Source organism: Bubalus kerabau, chromosome X (genome assembly GCF_029407905.1).
Source record: "Bubalus kerabau isolate K-KA32 ecotype Philippines breed swamp buffalo chromosome X, PCC_UOA_SB_1v2, whole genome shotgun sequence".
Lineage (NCBI taxonomy): Eukaryota > Metazoa > Chordata > Mammalia > Artiodactyla > Bovidae > Bubalus > Bubalus kerabau.
This window is the reverse complement of record NC_073647.1, coordinates 130,561,215-130,575,843: the sequence shown is the minus strand read 5'-3', so window position 1 is coordinate 130,575,843 and position 14,629 is coordinate 130,561,215. Positions and strand designations below refer to the sequence as shown.

The 14,629-nt window shown below is 42.8% G+C and overlaps 1 long non-coding RNA gene and 1 pseudogene across 6 annotated transcripts in view; both read left to right on the top strand.

Annotated features, from left to right (window-relative positions):
* Positions 1-1,337: 1,337 nt before the first annotated feature.
* LOC129639921 (melanoma-associated antigen B2-like) lies at positions 1,338-2,738 on the top strand (annotated as a pseudogene).
* A 4,894-nt stretch (positions 2,739-7,632) lies between these two features.
* The window catches only part of LOC129639924 (uncharacterized), a 76,846-nt gene continuing 69,849 nt past the window's right edge, over positions 7,633-14,629 (top strand). For 3 of the 6 annotated variants that reach the window (XR_008708673.1, XR_008708671.1, XR_008708669.1), the window contains exon 1: positions 7,635-8,324. This is a non-coding gene — a long non-coding RNA (uncharacterized LOC129639924). Of the gene's footprint in view, positions 8,325-14,629 lie in introns of all 6 variants that reach the window. The other 3 variants (XR_008708672.1, XR_008708670.1, XR_008708674.1) reach the window with 2 other exon arrangements.

Sequence of the window (14,629 nt, the reverse complement as noted above, 5' to 3'; positions counted from 1 at the left end):
TGGCTCATGTGGTAGTTTTATTCCTAGTTTTTGTAAGCAGAGTGAATTAAGTCAGAAAGAGGAAAGCCAATATCATATATTAATGCATATATATGGAATCCAGAAAGATGGTACTGATGAACCTATTTGCAGGGTAGCCTGGAGATGCCGGCATAGAGAACAGACTCGTGGACACAGTGGGGGGAGAGGGAGGGGCAGACTGAGAGAGTAACTTTGAAAATGTACACATTATCATATGGAAAATAGATAACTAGTGGGAATTAGTTTTATGACCAGGGAGCTCAAAGCCAGTGCTCTGACAGCTTAAGAGGGGTGTGACGTGGGAGGGAGTTTCAAGATGGAGGAGACATAAGATATACCTATGGCTGATTCATATTGATTTGTGGCAGAAACTGGTATACTATTATAAATTGTAAAAAATAAATTTATTTTCAAAAAGACATATAGGAGAAAACAGAATAAAAAAATATTTTAGACCTTGGGATCTTGTAAGGGTCCACAGGGACATCAACCTGCCTGCACCAGATGTTGTTCTCAGGATACCATGTTTGGCAAGATAAGGTCATCTTCACTTCCTGATTTTGGGACACAGAGTGATTGGCTTTTACTATCAAGCAGTCATTACTTCAGGAGAAAGTTGAGCTTCTCTTCTGGGAGCCCAGTTGATGAACCTGAGTGAGGACTCAGTGCATCCATCCCAACCCCCAGATTTCAGCCCAGGAAATCTCAGGGAAGGGCTGTGAGGCTGAGCACCTTCTTTACTGTTTTATACGAAGTCTACGGGAGGGGAAATGTCTAATCTGAAAGTGCAGACAGCAGTCCGCAAATGGATAATGGTGCCCAACATTTTAAGGAGCCAATGTAAGGACCCTGAATGATGATCCCAGTGCACTCAGGATAGAAAAGACCTAATTAGCTCTCAGCACTGGTTATCTATCTCTTGGCAGGGAGGTGGACTGAGGCATCCCTTCACTTATCTCTGGATCATGGGGTGGTCTAAAGTGTCTACATCAGAGTAGCAGAGGGAAAGGTGTCAAGGCTCCGTCAGAACTTGACATGAGAATATTGAAGTAGAACTTAGAAAACCCCACTGCTGGCACCTGCTGTCATCTGAGTAAATCCAAAGCAGGGCTGAGAGGACTCAGAGGAAAAGTAAGGCCTCTGTTCTTCCTCTGTGGGATTCTGTGGGAACAGGCTGAGCAGGAAAACAGGAGGCTTGTGGGTTCCTAGGGCAGTGTCCTCAAGGACACCTGCAGAGGCGGCCTTTGATTAAGCCAAGGTAGAGTCTCCCTGTTTTAAGGTGCTCATGTCACCTCATTCTCCATCCTCCAGGTGCCCCAATCTCCTGTCTGTTGGCCCAGACTCCCGCCTGCGGTCCCTGTCACTGCCATCATGCCCCGTGGGCAGAAGAGTAAGCACCGTGCTCATGAGAAACGTCGCCAGGCCCAAACTGAGATCCAGGGTCTTCACGATCAGGCTACCACATCTTGGGGAGAAGAGACCACCTCCTCCTCCCCTCCTGATTCAGAGAGCGCTCCCTCAAGCTCGTCTGCTGCTGGCACCTCCAAGGGGCCTCAGGGAGCCCAAGGCACCACCAGTGCTGCTGCAGGTGCTATACCCAAAAGATCTGGTGGTGGTGGCGCAGCACGCTCGAGATCTGGTGTAGGTGGCACAGCATGCTCAATATCTGGTGTAGGTGCCAAGGGCCAAGTTCAGGAAGGTGAAAATTCCTCCCAGGCTTCAGCTGCTGCTGCGAGCTCTCACACAGATCTTCTGACCTGGAAGGCAGAGCTATTGGTGCAGTACATGCTGTTTAAGTATAAGATGAGGGAGCTCATTAAGAGGTCCGAAATGCTGCAGGAAATCAAGAGAAGGTACAAGGAACAATTCCCTGAGATCCTTAGCAGGGCCTCCGAGCGCATGGAGCTGGTGTTTGGCCTGGTGCTGAAGGAAGTCAGGCCCAACAGTCACTGCTATACCCTGGTGAGCAACCTAGATCTCAGCGACAGTGAGTCTATGAGAGGTGGCTGGGGGCTGCCGAAGAATGGTCTTCTGATGCCTCTGCTGGGTGTCATCTACCTGAATGGCAACCACGCCCCTGAGAAGAAGATCTAGAAGTTCCTGAATACGCTGTGCATCTATGATGGAAAAAGTCACTTCATCTTTGGAGAGCCCAGGAAGCTCATCACAGAAGATCTGGTGCAGGAAGAGTACCTGGAGTACCGGCAGGTGCCCGGCAGCGATCCCCCTCACTATGAGTTCCTGTGCGGTCCTAAAGCGCTGACAGAAACCAGCAAGACGAAAGTCCTGCAGTTTTTGGCCAAGGTCAAGGATTCGGTCAATCCTGCCTTACTGCCGCAATATGAGGAGGCTTGGAGAGAGGAAGTAGAGAGCACCGGAGCCAGAGATGCAGCCAGGGCTGGCACTTCTGCCTCAACCAGGCCTGGCACTGCTGCCTCAGCCTCTCTGGCCCTTCTGCTTCAGCCACTGTGCACCCCAGGGCCGCATCCAACAGCTCATCTCGCCCCTAGTGTGGTCTGAAGCCTGTTGTTCACTTTGTGGCTAGAGAAGCCGGTCAACCTTTGTTCCTGATATGCATCAATAACTTTTGATTTTATTTCCCCCAATTTTCAGTTATTAAAACTTTTCAACAGAAAGGTCATTTAGAGTCATGATATAAGTATATGAATAACATGAATCACACATACTTTGCTGTTTGTCAAATTTAGGAGTCAGAATTTTGTTTTCTCAAATAAATATTGGAAATCCTTACATCACTTTTGTGATCGAAGATGAGAATAACATCACTTTAGGATGAGAGTGTCCTTAGAAATGTGAAAGAAACCACACTAATAGACGCTCAGAACATTGATACATTGTTAGGGAGATAGCGGAAATGTCTTCAGATTTTGGCTGGCTTTACTGTCTGCTTAGTTTCTCTTTTTGTAAATGTAAAAGACACATAGTTGCCTCTGCTTATGGTTTATGGTTTTCAAGAATGTTTGAGAATATAAATTATAGCAAATGATTTATTCGTGGCTCTTCTTTTACACAGTCATTGAGAATCTGCTCTTAAGAAGTCTTCATGCTTGTACTGGTGATGTTTAGTCAAAAAAAGTCCTAGCCTCTGTCCACTCATTATAGTTTCTCAGAGATGCTGTCATTCTACGGAAGAGGCTGAGATACTCTCTACTTTAGGAAGAACAAGAAAGAAGCAGGTAAAGAGGGGTTGGAGAGAACATATTACTTTGGTTTCATTCCTAAGCGGAATTTTGGCTGATTTGGGAGGTTGGGTCTCTTTTTTCCCGACTTGGAACACTGCATAGTTGCTGACATCTGATAGATTGAAAAAAAATCCAGCTGATGTAACATCTGAGGTCAAGATAATCATAGTAATAACTGCCGTTGCTCCTAATGTCTCAATAGAGGCAGGCGCCAAGACATAAGCTTTCCATAAATACTTATATACCACCAAACTGACAAGAAAGGGCTTATAACTTACTTCACAGGGGAGAGCCCAAGGCTCATAGAGTTTGGTTTTGTGCTGAAATACATAAGGCTGGTAAATGACAGCTGGCAATAGACTCCTGCTCTACACTACTTTACCCACTCCAGTGTTCTTGGCTGGAGAATCCTAGGCGCAGGGGAGCCTGGTGGGCTGCCATCTATGGGATCGCACAGAGTCGGACACGCCTCAAGGGACTTAGCAGCAGCAGCAGGCTTACCCTATTAGCTTTTTCTTAAGGCTTATTCTTCAGGCTTCTCAGAGACCTAAGAAACTTGGTCTCAGCGCAGAGTTCTGAGGTTGATAGAGTGAATCAATCTCGCAGAAATGATGGTGATTTCCCTGAATGAGGGTGATGGAAAGACCCATCCAGAACAGAAGGATCCTGTAAAGACCCGTCCTCATTGGCAAGCCCATGAAGTCCTGAACTATCTGGGCTGCTGTGGTTAACACTTTCAACTCAGGTCCTGGGGAGGTGGGGACATTGGGAATCTGCAGAGAATAGAGCCCCAGGAAGGGTGCAGAGTCAAAGTGAGGACCCAGAGTGTGGACATGAAGCCCCTCAATCCACAGCCGACAGGGCTACACTAAATGTAGCCTCTCCACTAAGACACTAAGTCCCTCCTCTCCAGTTAGCCCTGGGAGGCATAGGTAAGTGCTGGCCAGCTCAAGGGCCCTGTGACTTCTGCCTGGAGGGTTTCAAGGAGATGACCTTGGTTTATAGGCTGGCTCTTCATCAGAGAGTGGAAATCCCAGGCATGACATGTGTACAGTCCTGTATGAAGAGTGTGTCAGCCATCTACCCCATTACAGATAAATTCTTAGAAAGTCCTGCAAATGTAATGGGCCCTGGGAGGGAACAAGCAGGGCTTTCAGACTAGGTTTATCCCTTATTTTCTGAAGGCGAATGGCTTCAGGACCTTAAAGTCCTTGGGCTAATGGAGGGAGCCTCTATCAGCTGAGGAAGGGTACCCCGTTCCTAACAGGAGTCAACTGATGATACTGACGGACAGTGAAGGATCCCTCCCAGAAGGAAGGGGGCTACAGAGGGCACTGTCCCTGTTGTCAGGCCTGAGACTGTGCCACTTATGCCTGGTGACATGGTGAGTCCTACTCACTTCCTCCCAGAGGATCACATGGAGGTAAGGAACCTCATCCTGATCAAAGGGAGCAGCAGAAGCTCAGCAGAAGGATGATTTCCACGTTGTGCCAGAAGTCAAGGTAAGAACCCTGAATTCTTGAAAAGACCACTCGCCTCAAAACAGTGGGGGCAGAACGTATTCCTTCCACTCCTGTTAACCTCAGAAGACCATGGCCTGTGGTGGGCCTATGAGGCAAACTCCTCTTCTTCCTCAGGGATCAAGGAACTATTGGCCTGGGTGGAGAAGCTTTAAGGCAAGTCAGGGAATGTTTCCAGTTGGGGAATATTTCCAGGTTCTTTCCAAGACAGTGAGGACAGCAAAGAACATGGGAACACAAATGCCAGGATGGCCACACAGTATGTTCCCTACTCTCAGCCTAGAAGGCCTCAGGCAGATTTACCAGGCCGAGGGGCCCTTCAGCTCTGACCGAGGAGTAGCAGGAAAGTTAGGGTTTGGTCTGATGGTGGTGTTCCCATGTCAACAGAAGGGGGAGTCTTGGGCTTGGCTGAGAGTAAAATTTGGTACCCTGATTTGGGACCCTGAGAGGAACCATCTGTCATTCTCAAGGAGCTTGCCACAGCTATTATTCTTGTGAGACTATGGGAAGGGGTGGCTAGATAAGCCACCCTTACTTCCTCCTCTAGGCTCACAGGGAGGTATCGGTCTTATTATGAGGAGATAGGCCTCAGGTCAAGAAGGAGGGGATTCCCCAGGCTCCACCAGACGTCAAATTGTGACACCTGAGTGGAGACTGAGGGGTCTACTCATCCCTGAATAGAGGGGACAAAGGAGAGTCATGCCCTCCCCTTTGATGTCAGTTCTAGAAAGCTCAGGGGAAGACTGTCAGGCAAAGCTCTCCCTCACTTCTTTATACCAGGCCTTCTTCTTCTTCTTCTTGAATTGGTAAGTCATATCTGACTCTTTTGTGACTCCATGGACTGTAGCCCGCCAGGCTCCTTTGTCCATGGGATATTCCAAGGAAGAATTCTAGACTGGGTTGCCATTTCCTCCTGCAGGGGATCTTCCTGACCCAGAGACTGAGTCTGCATCTCCTGCAGCTCCTGTATCACAGGCGGATCCTTTCCTGCTGAGCCATCAGGGAAGCCCTATATCAGGCCCAAGGGAGGTGAGATCTTCGTTGCAAAGTATAGCCACCAGTCCTGAGAAGGGAGGGGTATGGTGCCTGCCAGGCACTGTGGCAGATGGTTTACAGTTACCACCACATGCCAGCAGTCCTTCCAGACAGGGCGTGTCAAACTCCCTTCAAAGTTAACGAGCGCTAGGCACTCTCAGGGAGTTTAATGATGTGACAAACTTTTCCATGGCTGTTTAAGTGACAGGGATGGCCATAGGCCCTTGATTTGAGTTAGTCTAAAGCTGACCGTCTCACTCCTGGAAGCCTCATCCGACCTTGTGCCCTTAATTCTCTTTTTATTCTCATTACTGTGAAATGTATGAAGCATTAAGAGGGACTCTCAGGTCCAAATATTATATTGTAATACATAGCCAGAGCAATAATAATAATGCCAAAATAAGTGTGACATATGAAGAGAGGAAAAAAGAGATATTTAAGTGAGTAGATCTGATGTTAAGTGGTTTTACCACATCATTTGAAAAGTTGATTGTCTTGCTCCCTCTCCAGGACAGAGTAAGATGATTAAGTGCAAGCATTTAGAGTACTCTTTTATAATGTTAGTGAGAATGTCAATGTGTGCAACCATCGTGGAAAACAGTATTGAGGTTCCTCAAAAAATTAAAAATTGAATTACCATATGATTCAGCAAGCCCACTTCTGGGTTTTAATCCAAAGGAATTAAAATTAGACTCTCCAAGAGGTATTTTCATTCCCATATTTGTTGCAGTATTATTCACAATAACTGATACAGGGAAGCAGCCCAAATGTCTGTTGATGTATCAATGGATAGATATATGATATACACATATCATGGAGTGTTTTGTGTGTGTGTGTGTGTGTGTGTGTGTGCGTCCTCAGTCACTCAGTTGTGTCTGATTCTTTGCGACCCCATGGACTGCAGCTCACCAGGCCTCCCTGCCCTTCACTGTCTCCAAGAGTTTTCTCAAACTCATGTCCATTGAGTCAGTGATGCCATCCAACCATCTCACCCTCTGCTGCCCCCTTCTACTCCTGCCCTCAATCTTTCATTCCTAGTGTCAGGGTCTTTTCCAACGAGCCAGCTCTTTGCATCAGGTGGCCAGGGTATTGGAGTCAGATTGAGCATCAGTCCTTCCAATAAATATTCAGGGTTGATTTCCTTTAGGATGGACTGGCTTGATCTCCTTGCTGTCCAAGAGACTCTCAAGAGTCTTCTCCAAGACCACAGTTTGAAAACATCAGTTCTTCAGCACTCAGTCTTCTTTATGGTCCAACTCTCACATCCAAACATGACTACTGGGAAAACCATAGCTTTGACTACAGGGACCTTTGTCGGCAAACAGATGTCTCCGTTTTTTAATACACTGTCTCGCTTTGGAGCCTTAGGAAAATGCAGAGCCTTCAGTGAGAGGTCATTTCAAGGAAAGTTGCCTGGTGGTTAGAGAGACAGTGGGAGTGGTGAGCACAGCCAGATCCTTAGATGGAGGACCTCAGAGAATCCACAGTCTCCTGGACTTGTGATCTTTACCCTGGGTTGAGGGAGCCAGAGACCTCTCCATAAGGACCTACTTGATTATTTTATCTTGTGTGTAATTGGGCAAATTCTAGGCAAGTTCTAGATTTCTTGTTGGTACTTTAACACGTGGAAATATTCGTTATTTAGATGAACGGGTATCTGGGAGGGAAGATACTGGTCAATGACAAAAATTCTAAGAACTCTGAGTTGTTTCCAACTGGGAAAGAATCTACCTCAAGCACATTCTATGTCACATCCTCTGGTGTGAATGTTACATGATTGTCCTTGCTAGGCAACATTTAGTTCACTGTGATTTTCTTTGTCTTGGAGTTTGGGTAATGTGCTGGAGTTCGGGGGGCCTAGTGAAACAGCATGTGAAACAATTGACCAGCTTAAACTGGTTTGACGTCAAATAGATTGTTGATTAATCACACCTTGAGTCATTTTACAAAGAAGGAACTGCATGTATCCAAGAAGGAACACATGAACTCAGGATGACCCTGGAGCCAAGATCTTCAGTTTGCAAAACTGAGAAGAGAAATGATGCCCCGAGGGCCATTTACAAAGTGAGAAATCCTTCAATAAGGAAAACCTGGCTTCCTGTAACCTGAGTAGCTGAAAGGGACTAATTGAAGACTAGCCAATTAGCTTCCAAGTTAGAAATTCCCGTGACCCCTTAAATTGCACCCAGGCTCCTGGATTGAAGAGAGATTTGATACCTTGCCTCCTTCATTGGTTGGCCTTGCAGTAAAGCTCTTTTCTCTAAGGCTCTTGCCATAAGTATTGGCTTCTGTGCGCATCTGTCAGTGAGCCCATGTTCAGTGAGTTACAACAGCCCAGTTGAGATTTAGGACTTGTGACCATCTTTCTGAGGCACTGTAGCCCCTGGCAGAGTGTGGGTTCTCAGCACCCATCCTGAATGGCCACCTCGATTGAGTTTTGTCTAGAGAGTCACCTTCCGGGTTCCTGCTTCCTCACCATGGCACACCAGGATCCTCAGGATACTTTTACTTTTAAGAAACAGCTCCTAGAGCAGACATTGTTGGGGTGAGTAAACTCATTATAATGTCCCGGTAGCTAAATGTAGTTAAAATGTGTCTGTGGTCTAATAATCTCATCAGGACTGTGGGTTAGACAGGATGAGATGGTTGGATCGCATCACCGACTCAGTGGACATGAATTTGAGCAAACCCCAGAAGATAGTGAAGGACAGGGAAGCCTGGCACGCTGCAGTCCATGGGGTGGCACAGAGTCAGACATGAGAGAGCGACTGAGGAACGACAACAACACTGTGGGTTAAAGCCCCACCTAGGGGATTGTCTTCTGTATGGTTAGAATCCAAGGCTACAACTGTGGGTTAGAGACCCACCCCAAGAGGACAATGCAAAAGGTTAAATCTGCTGAGGTACTCAAAGGATTGGTTTAGAGTTCTGAACGCTGGGTTAAGGTCTCAGGCCTTTTGATTTGCTTGCCTATGTTGTCTATGTCTGACTGTTATGTGTTGGGATTGCCTAATAGGCTGTGGCTATTGGATCACTGTGGCAAAACTTTATGAAACCTTGTATTAGTGGGATTTTGATTGTGTCCAGATGATAGGATAATCTTTACTACCAGAACTATACCCCACGAGTATCTCTACCTTGTTGTTGTTGTTGAGTCACTCAGTCATGTCTAACTCTTTGCATCCCCATGGACTGCAACATGCCAGGCTTTCCTGTCCTTCACTGTCTCCCAGAGTTTACTCAGACTCACGTCCATTGAGTTGATAATGCCATCCAACCAACTCATCCTCTGTCACCCCCTTCTTATTTCTGTCTTGCTGAATAATAAATTCAGTCATGCTAATAATAAAATTATGCACTTTTCTTAACTATTTTCTCTACCTTATGTCCAATTTCCAATGAATCACCTAGTCTGTTGACTATACATTGTAAATGTCTTTTTAAATCTTTCTTTTCTCAATATTTACTACCCAGAAGAAACCAACCACTTCTCATGAGTTGACTACTCTTGACCAGATTCAAACTGAGATTAAAATCTCTTCTTGAAAATTTTCTTCGTGTTTGCCTTAGATTGCTCTCCTCTTTTCTTAAGCACCACAGACATTTGTATATAGTTATAATGTATTGCACTGAATGGCAAATATTTACTTATTCATATTCCCCAGTAGATTATAAACTTTGTGAATGACTGAATCTTTCTTGCTAATCATTGAAAAGCTAGCAACTAGCAAAAAAGGCAATATAGTGCACTCAATATAATAGCTCAAGTTAATTAAAGAAAACATCATAGGTGATTTATTAGGTGTTGTCATTTCCAGTGATTATCATAGTCCAAAAGAGACAGAACATATTAGACTTCCTTAAAAATATTCTCCTGGGGAGAAAAACACAAAAGATGATTAGCAGAAATTTTTAATATTATTGGGAAGTCTATTGGCCAATATATCTTTAAATATTATTTCATTATGTGTTTTTTAGTTAAGGAAAATGTAATATCAATGTGATCTTTTTTACCAACTTATTGCTGGGAGTTAAAAGGAGAGCGTACTCACCTTCAGTTTTGACAAACTGAGATACTGAGTTTCCTTATATCTACAATTGGATGGGAAGAAATCCAGATTATTCCACAAGTGCCATCTTTAGGAATAGACAAGTACTGATTGCCTTTACTGAAGATTAAGTGTACCACTTATGTTTATTTTTTATTCATATTTCAGACTATGCATAAGTGATTGATTACATTAATGTCCTGATCCCTCTCATCTGCCTATATCCATGCATTTTGCAGTGTTATTTGTAGCCTCACCTGCTCGTCGCTTGTATTGTCCTAAATGATGTTAGCATACGTGATGTAAGTAGAGATTTGACATGAGCTTGCACATCAGATGATGCATTCTCTTGTGCCTCTGTTATTACCATGAAAACATTCCTGACCTAGTCTGCTGGAGGATGAGAGACATTTGGGTACAGCCAGGTTACCCAGTTCACCCCAGCCAAAGTGAGCCTAGATCAGGTGACCACCAGATCACCTCAAAACATGTAAGAGAGGCCAGTCAAGATAGGCAGAACTGTGTAGCTGACTTCTAGCAGAGTGTGTGTGCATTGAGTGTTTACTGCTGCATGCCACTAAGGTTTTGTAGTTGTTTGCTATGCAGAGAAAGATAACTGGTACATTACAATCCTTTCTGTATTCAAAGTCCATTCAAAGTAGTTTCTGAAGAAGCATTAAAAAGTACTCTCATGTAAGTGGTAAACTTGAAATGAATTTTTTAAAATAATTGAGCAAAGTGATAAAAAATATTCTATCAATAAACCATAAAAAATAGAAATTCAAGGAGTATTTAATAGTGTAGAATCTCTCTTTGAACATACTGAACATCCCTCTTTCACTACTTTGGCTCTAAAAGCAGGAGCCAGGTGGCACAGACAATGTTACCTGTAAAATATTTCTTCTTCCAGATCCAGGTGACTTCATACCTACCTCCTTTGCATTTTGACTAGAGTTGTGTACTTGAGTTTTTACCTATTAGAATATGAGAGAAGTGATGTGTTTTTTATGGTTCAAGGCCGTTAAAGGATGGGCTTCCCTGGTGGCTCAAATGGTAATCCCTGGGTAGGGAAGATCCCCTGGAGAAGGAAATGACAACCCACGCCAGTGTTCCTGCCTGGAGAATTCCATGGGTAGAAGAGCCTGGTGGGCTACAGTCCATCTGGTCACAGTCGGACACAACTGAACGACTAACACATGGATTCTCCATGTTCATTCTTTCCTTCATGTATAGCTGAAAGTGAATTAATTGTAGTAGCTGTTTTGTTTTGTTTTGTTTTTAAAGAAATCCAGATCCACAGTGCACTTTTGAAGGAAAATCACCAGGTAGAATCTATAGGTTTGAATTGGAATGTGACATGAGCCAGGAAATAGACTTTGGTCTATTTGTACGGTGTTCTATTTGGCCACTAACTTTAGTTAGCCTAAATAATACAAAGTTAAATTCTCAGAATCCTTTAAATACTATGCAAGTGAATAATCTAGGTGTAACATTGTACTCATTATCTACTGCTGCTTAACATATTCACCCCAAAACATAGTAACTTGAAGCAGCTGTATGAATCATTTCATAGTTTCTGTGGGTCAGGAATTCAGAAGTGGCCTCAGTAGGTGGTTTTGTCTTAGGCTCTGTCATGAGGTTGCATTCATGAGGTTGTTTGGGGCTACAGTCATTTGAAGCTGAAATATCTGCATCCAGACTCACTCATGTGGTTATTGGCAGACTCCACTTCCTTGCTGTGTGTGTTATTCCATAGGCTTCTATAAGAGTATTCATGACAAAGCAGCTAGATTCTTCCATAGCAAATGATTCAAGAGATAAAATGCCACTGTCCTTTGTAGTCAAATCTCAGAAATGATGTACCATTACTTCTGCTGTATTCTGTTTGTCACACAAAGCAACTCAGATACAGTGTGGGCATGAATACAGAGGGAAGGGGATCCTTGGAGAATATCTGAGCATCCCTCTAGCTACTACAAACACAGTAGAGAATGGGGAGGCCTGAGATGAACTGGTGAGTGCATGCCCTACTCGAGTAATTCTGTTTATCTTTTTAGAACACTGTGTGGGTCAAAAAACCAAGTCTCATTACAACTGGAAGGAAACACTCTTTTAAAAACACTGTATATATCAGTGGAAAAGGTGGGTAGCAGGATGTTTCAGTGAAAGAGAAAATGATATACTATAGGAATATGTGTCATTTTCAAGTTATGTCAAAAGAGAAAATGTCCTTTCTGTATATCTTTGATTTGAAATGGTAAGATCTTCTTTTATTTCAGTCAGTGTTGAGGGGCAGGTGGTATAATTGTCTGATTCAAGCTGGAATAATTAGTAGCTATCATTATATGTACATTAAGGTAATGTAAAAATGTAATTTGCATAAAATGTCATCATAATAATCTTTAAGTCATTTTGCCCACTATAAAGAGGACCCAAAAGAAAGCCATATGGCTAAAATTTTAGTTCTTACTACTTGTTAAAAAAACATAAAAATTGTGGTCATACCTTGATTCTCATAAATGTAGGTCTCCCAATTTTAGCTGTCTATTCAATATTTGCCAAAAAAAAATGTGTTAGAGGATCATAACTATAAAAATAATTCCCATGTAGGTGGCTCCTCAATTGAGAAAAGAAGAGGTGGGTTGAATACTAGGAATATAAAAGGAAAACTGTATATATCATAATTTCTGGAACTTGGATAAAATAGAGGTACATTTCTAACATTAAGTTAATGGTATCAGGTAGTGGCATCTGTAATTGATAGAAGCAGAAAGAAGAATTCAGAATCTGAGGAGAGAAAGGCAAGAAAATTGGATAATAGATTTTGTTCTGTTTTAAATGTCATAATTTTTTCTCATCTTACATACAGGTCTCATATCCTTGTTATTATGGATGCATGGTGTTTGTGTGTATGATTTTTAAACCACACAGTTTAACAGTAAAACATATATATATATATATATATATATATATGTATATATATGCTTATCTTTGTGTTGTGATAGAGTTCATTTTCATGTTATCTAGAGTAGTTACCAAACCTCTGTATTAGGAAAATTCACATGGCAGATGAAGAAAATGAATTATAGTTCATGATTATATTCCCTCAAAGGGAGTTCTCTTAAAATGAAAATGACTGTTGAAGACGTCCAGATTAGGTAAAAATACTGGATGATAAAAAGGGCAGCATCATTTTTTTTTAAATTTGGTATGATGAATAACCGCTTCAAATTTCTGTAATGATATCTTGGCTGTCGATAATGGCAGAAGAGCTATTCAATAAAACAAATTTTAAGATACAGTTTTAAGATACATACCCATTTAGGTGGAAATCAGCACAGATCATTTTAGAAATCAGTATATAGTGTTGATTTTATGCTCTATAAGCATATAACATTGACTCTACTTTTAGTTTTCCATGACAACTTTTGAGTCATCGTTAGGGTATGAGGGGCAGAATACTGGGCTTGGACTTGACCTAGACCTGGATCTCCTATTTTCGATTGTGCGATATCTGGTGATTTGAGGCTCAAATCAACAGTAATGAAATGAAGGTAATGACACTTACCTCAAAGGACACTTGGGATATTATTTGTTTATCTTGGGCTTTGTTTTGTTTTAGATATTTTGTTTATTTATTTGGTTGTGCCCCCAGGTCTTAGTTGTGGCATGCAGGATTTTTTAGTTTCAGCATGAGAACTCTTGCTGTGGCGTGTGGGATCCAGTTCCCTGACCAGGGATCGAACCCGGGCCCCTTGTATTGGGAGTGCAGAGTCTAAGCTACTGGAACACCAGGGGAAGTCCCTCAGTGGGCATTTGTGAGAAGTTAATGAGCAGCACATTTGCAAATAATTTGGAACTTGAAAAGTGCTATGCAAATGTAGATTATGAATAGTTACCTCCAATTTATGCTGGAAAACAGGTGTTTTCTTTTCCTTTTCTCGTTTATTTTCCTTCCTTTCTAACCATTTTATACCTCTGTCACTGCTCCTGCTGTCACAGAACTCGTCTCTAAACAGTTCCTGTCTTATAGCCTCCTTACAGACTGCTGTTTCTGATACGCTGGGCACTAAAAATCAAAATGGAACAAAAAACAAGCTATTTGGATAGCTTATTTGAAGTTTTGCATTAAATAAATATGACTGTAATTTAAAGGCTCTGGTTTAAAACAGGAGGCAATAATTGTTCAGTAAACTGGTAGCCTTGTTTGGAATGATCAGGATCATCTACTATTTATTTACTTCCTGGTTCCTGTTGAGTTCCAGAAAGATGAAATCTGAGAAGTGTGAAACAAAAATAAATGAAATGTTATAGATTGTGGATATGTGGATAGAATATATGAACATATAAATATATTTGGGATATATAAAAGGGCACAGCTCTTCGCTAGATAATAATATGTCCACATGGAGATTACTTCAGTTCAGTTCAGTTCAGTCCCTCAGTCATATCCAACTCTGTGACCCCGTGGACTGCAGCATGCCAGGCTTCCCTGTCCATCGCCAACTCCCGGAGCTTACTCAAACTCATGTCCATTGAGTTGGTGATATCATCCAACCATCTCATCCTCTGTTGTCCCCTTCTCCTCCCACCTTCAATCTTTCCCAGCATCAGGGTCTTTTCCAGTAAGTCAGTTCTTCGTATCAGGTGGCCAAAGTATTGGCACTTCAGCTTCAGCATCAGTCCTTCCATTGAATATTCAGGACTGATTTCCTTGAGGATGGACTGGTTGGATCTCCTTGCTGTCCAAGAGACTCTCAAGAGTCTTCTCCAACACCATAGTTCAAAAGCATCAATTATT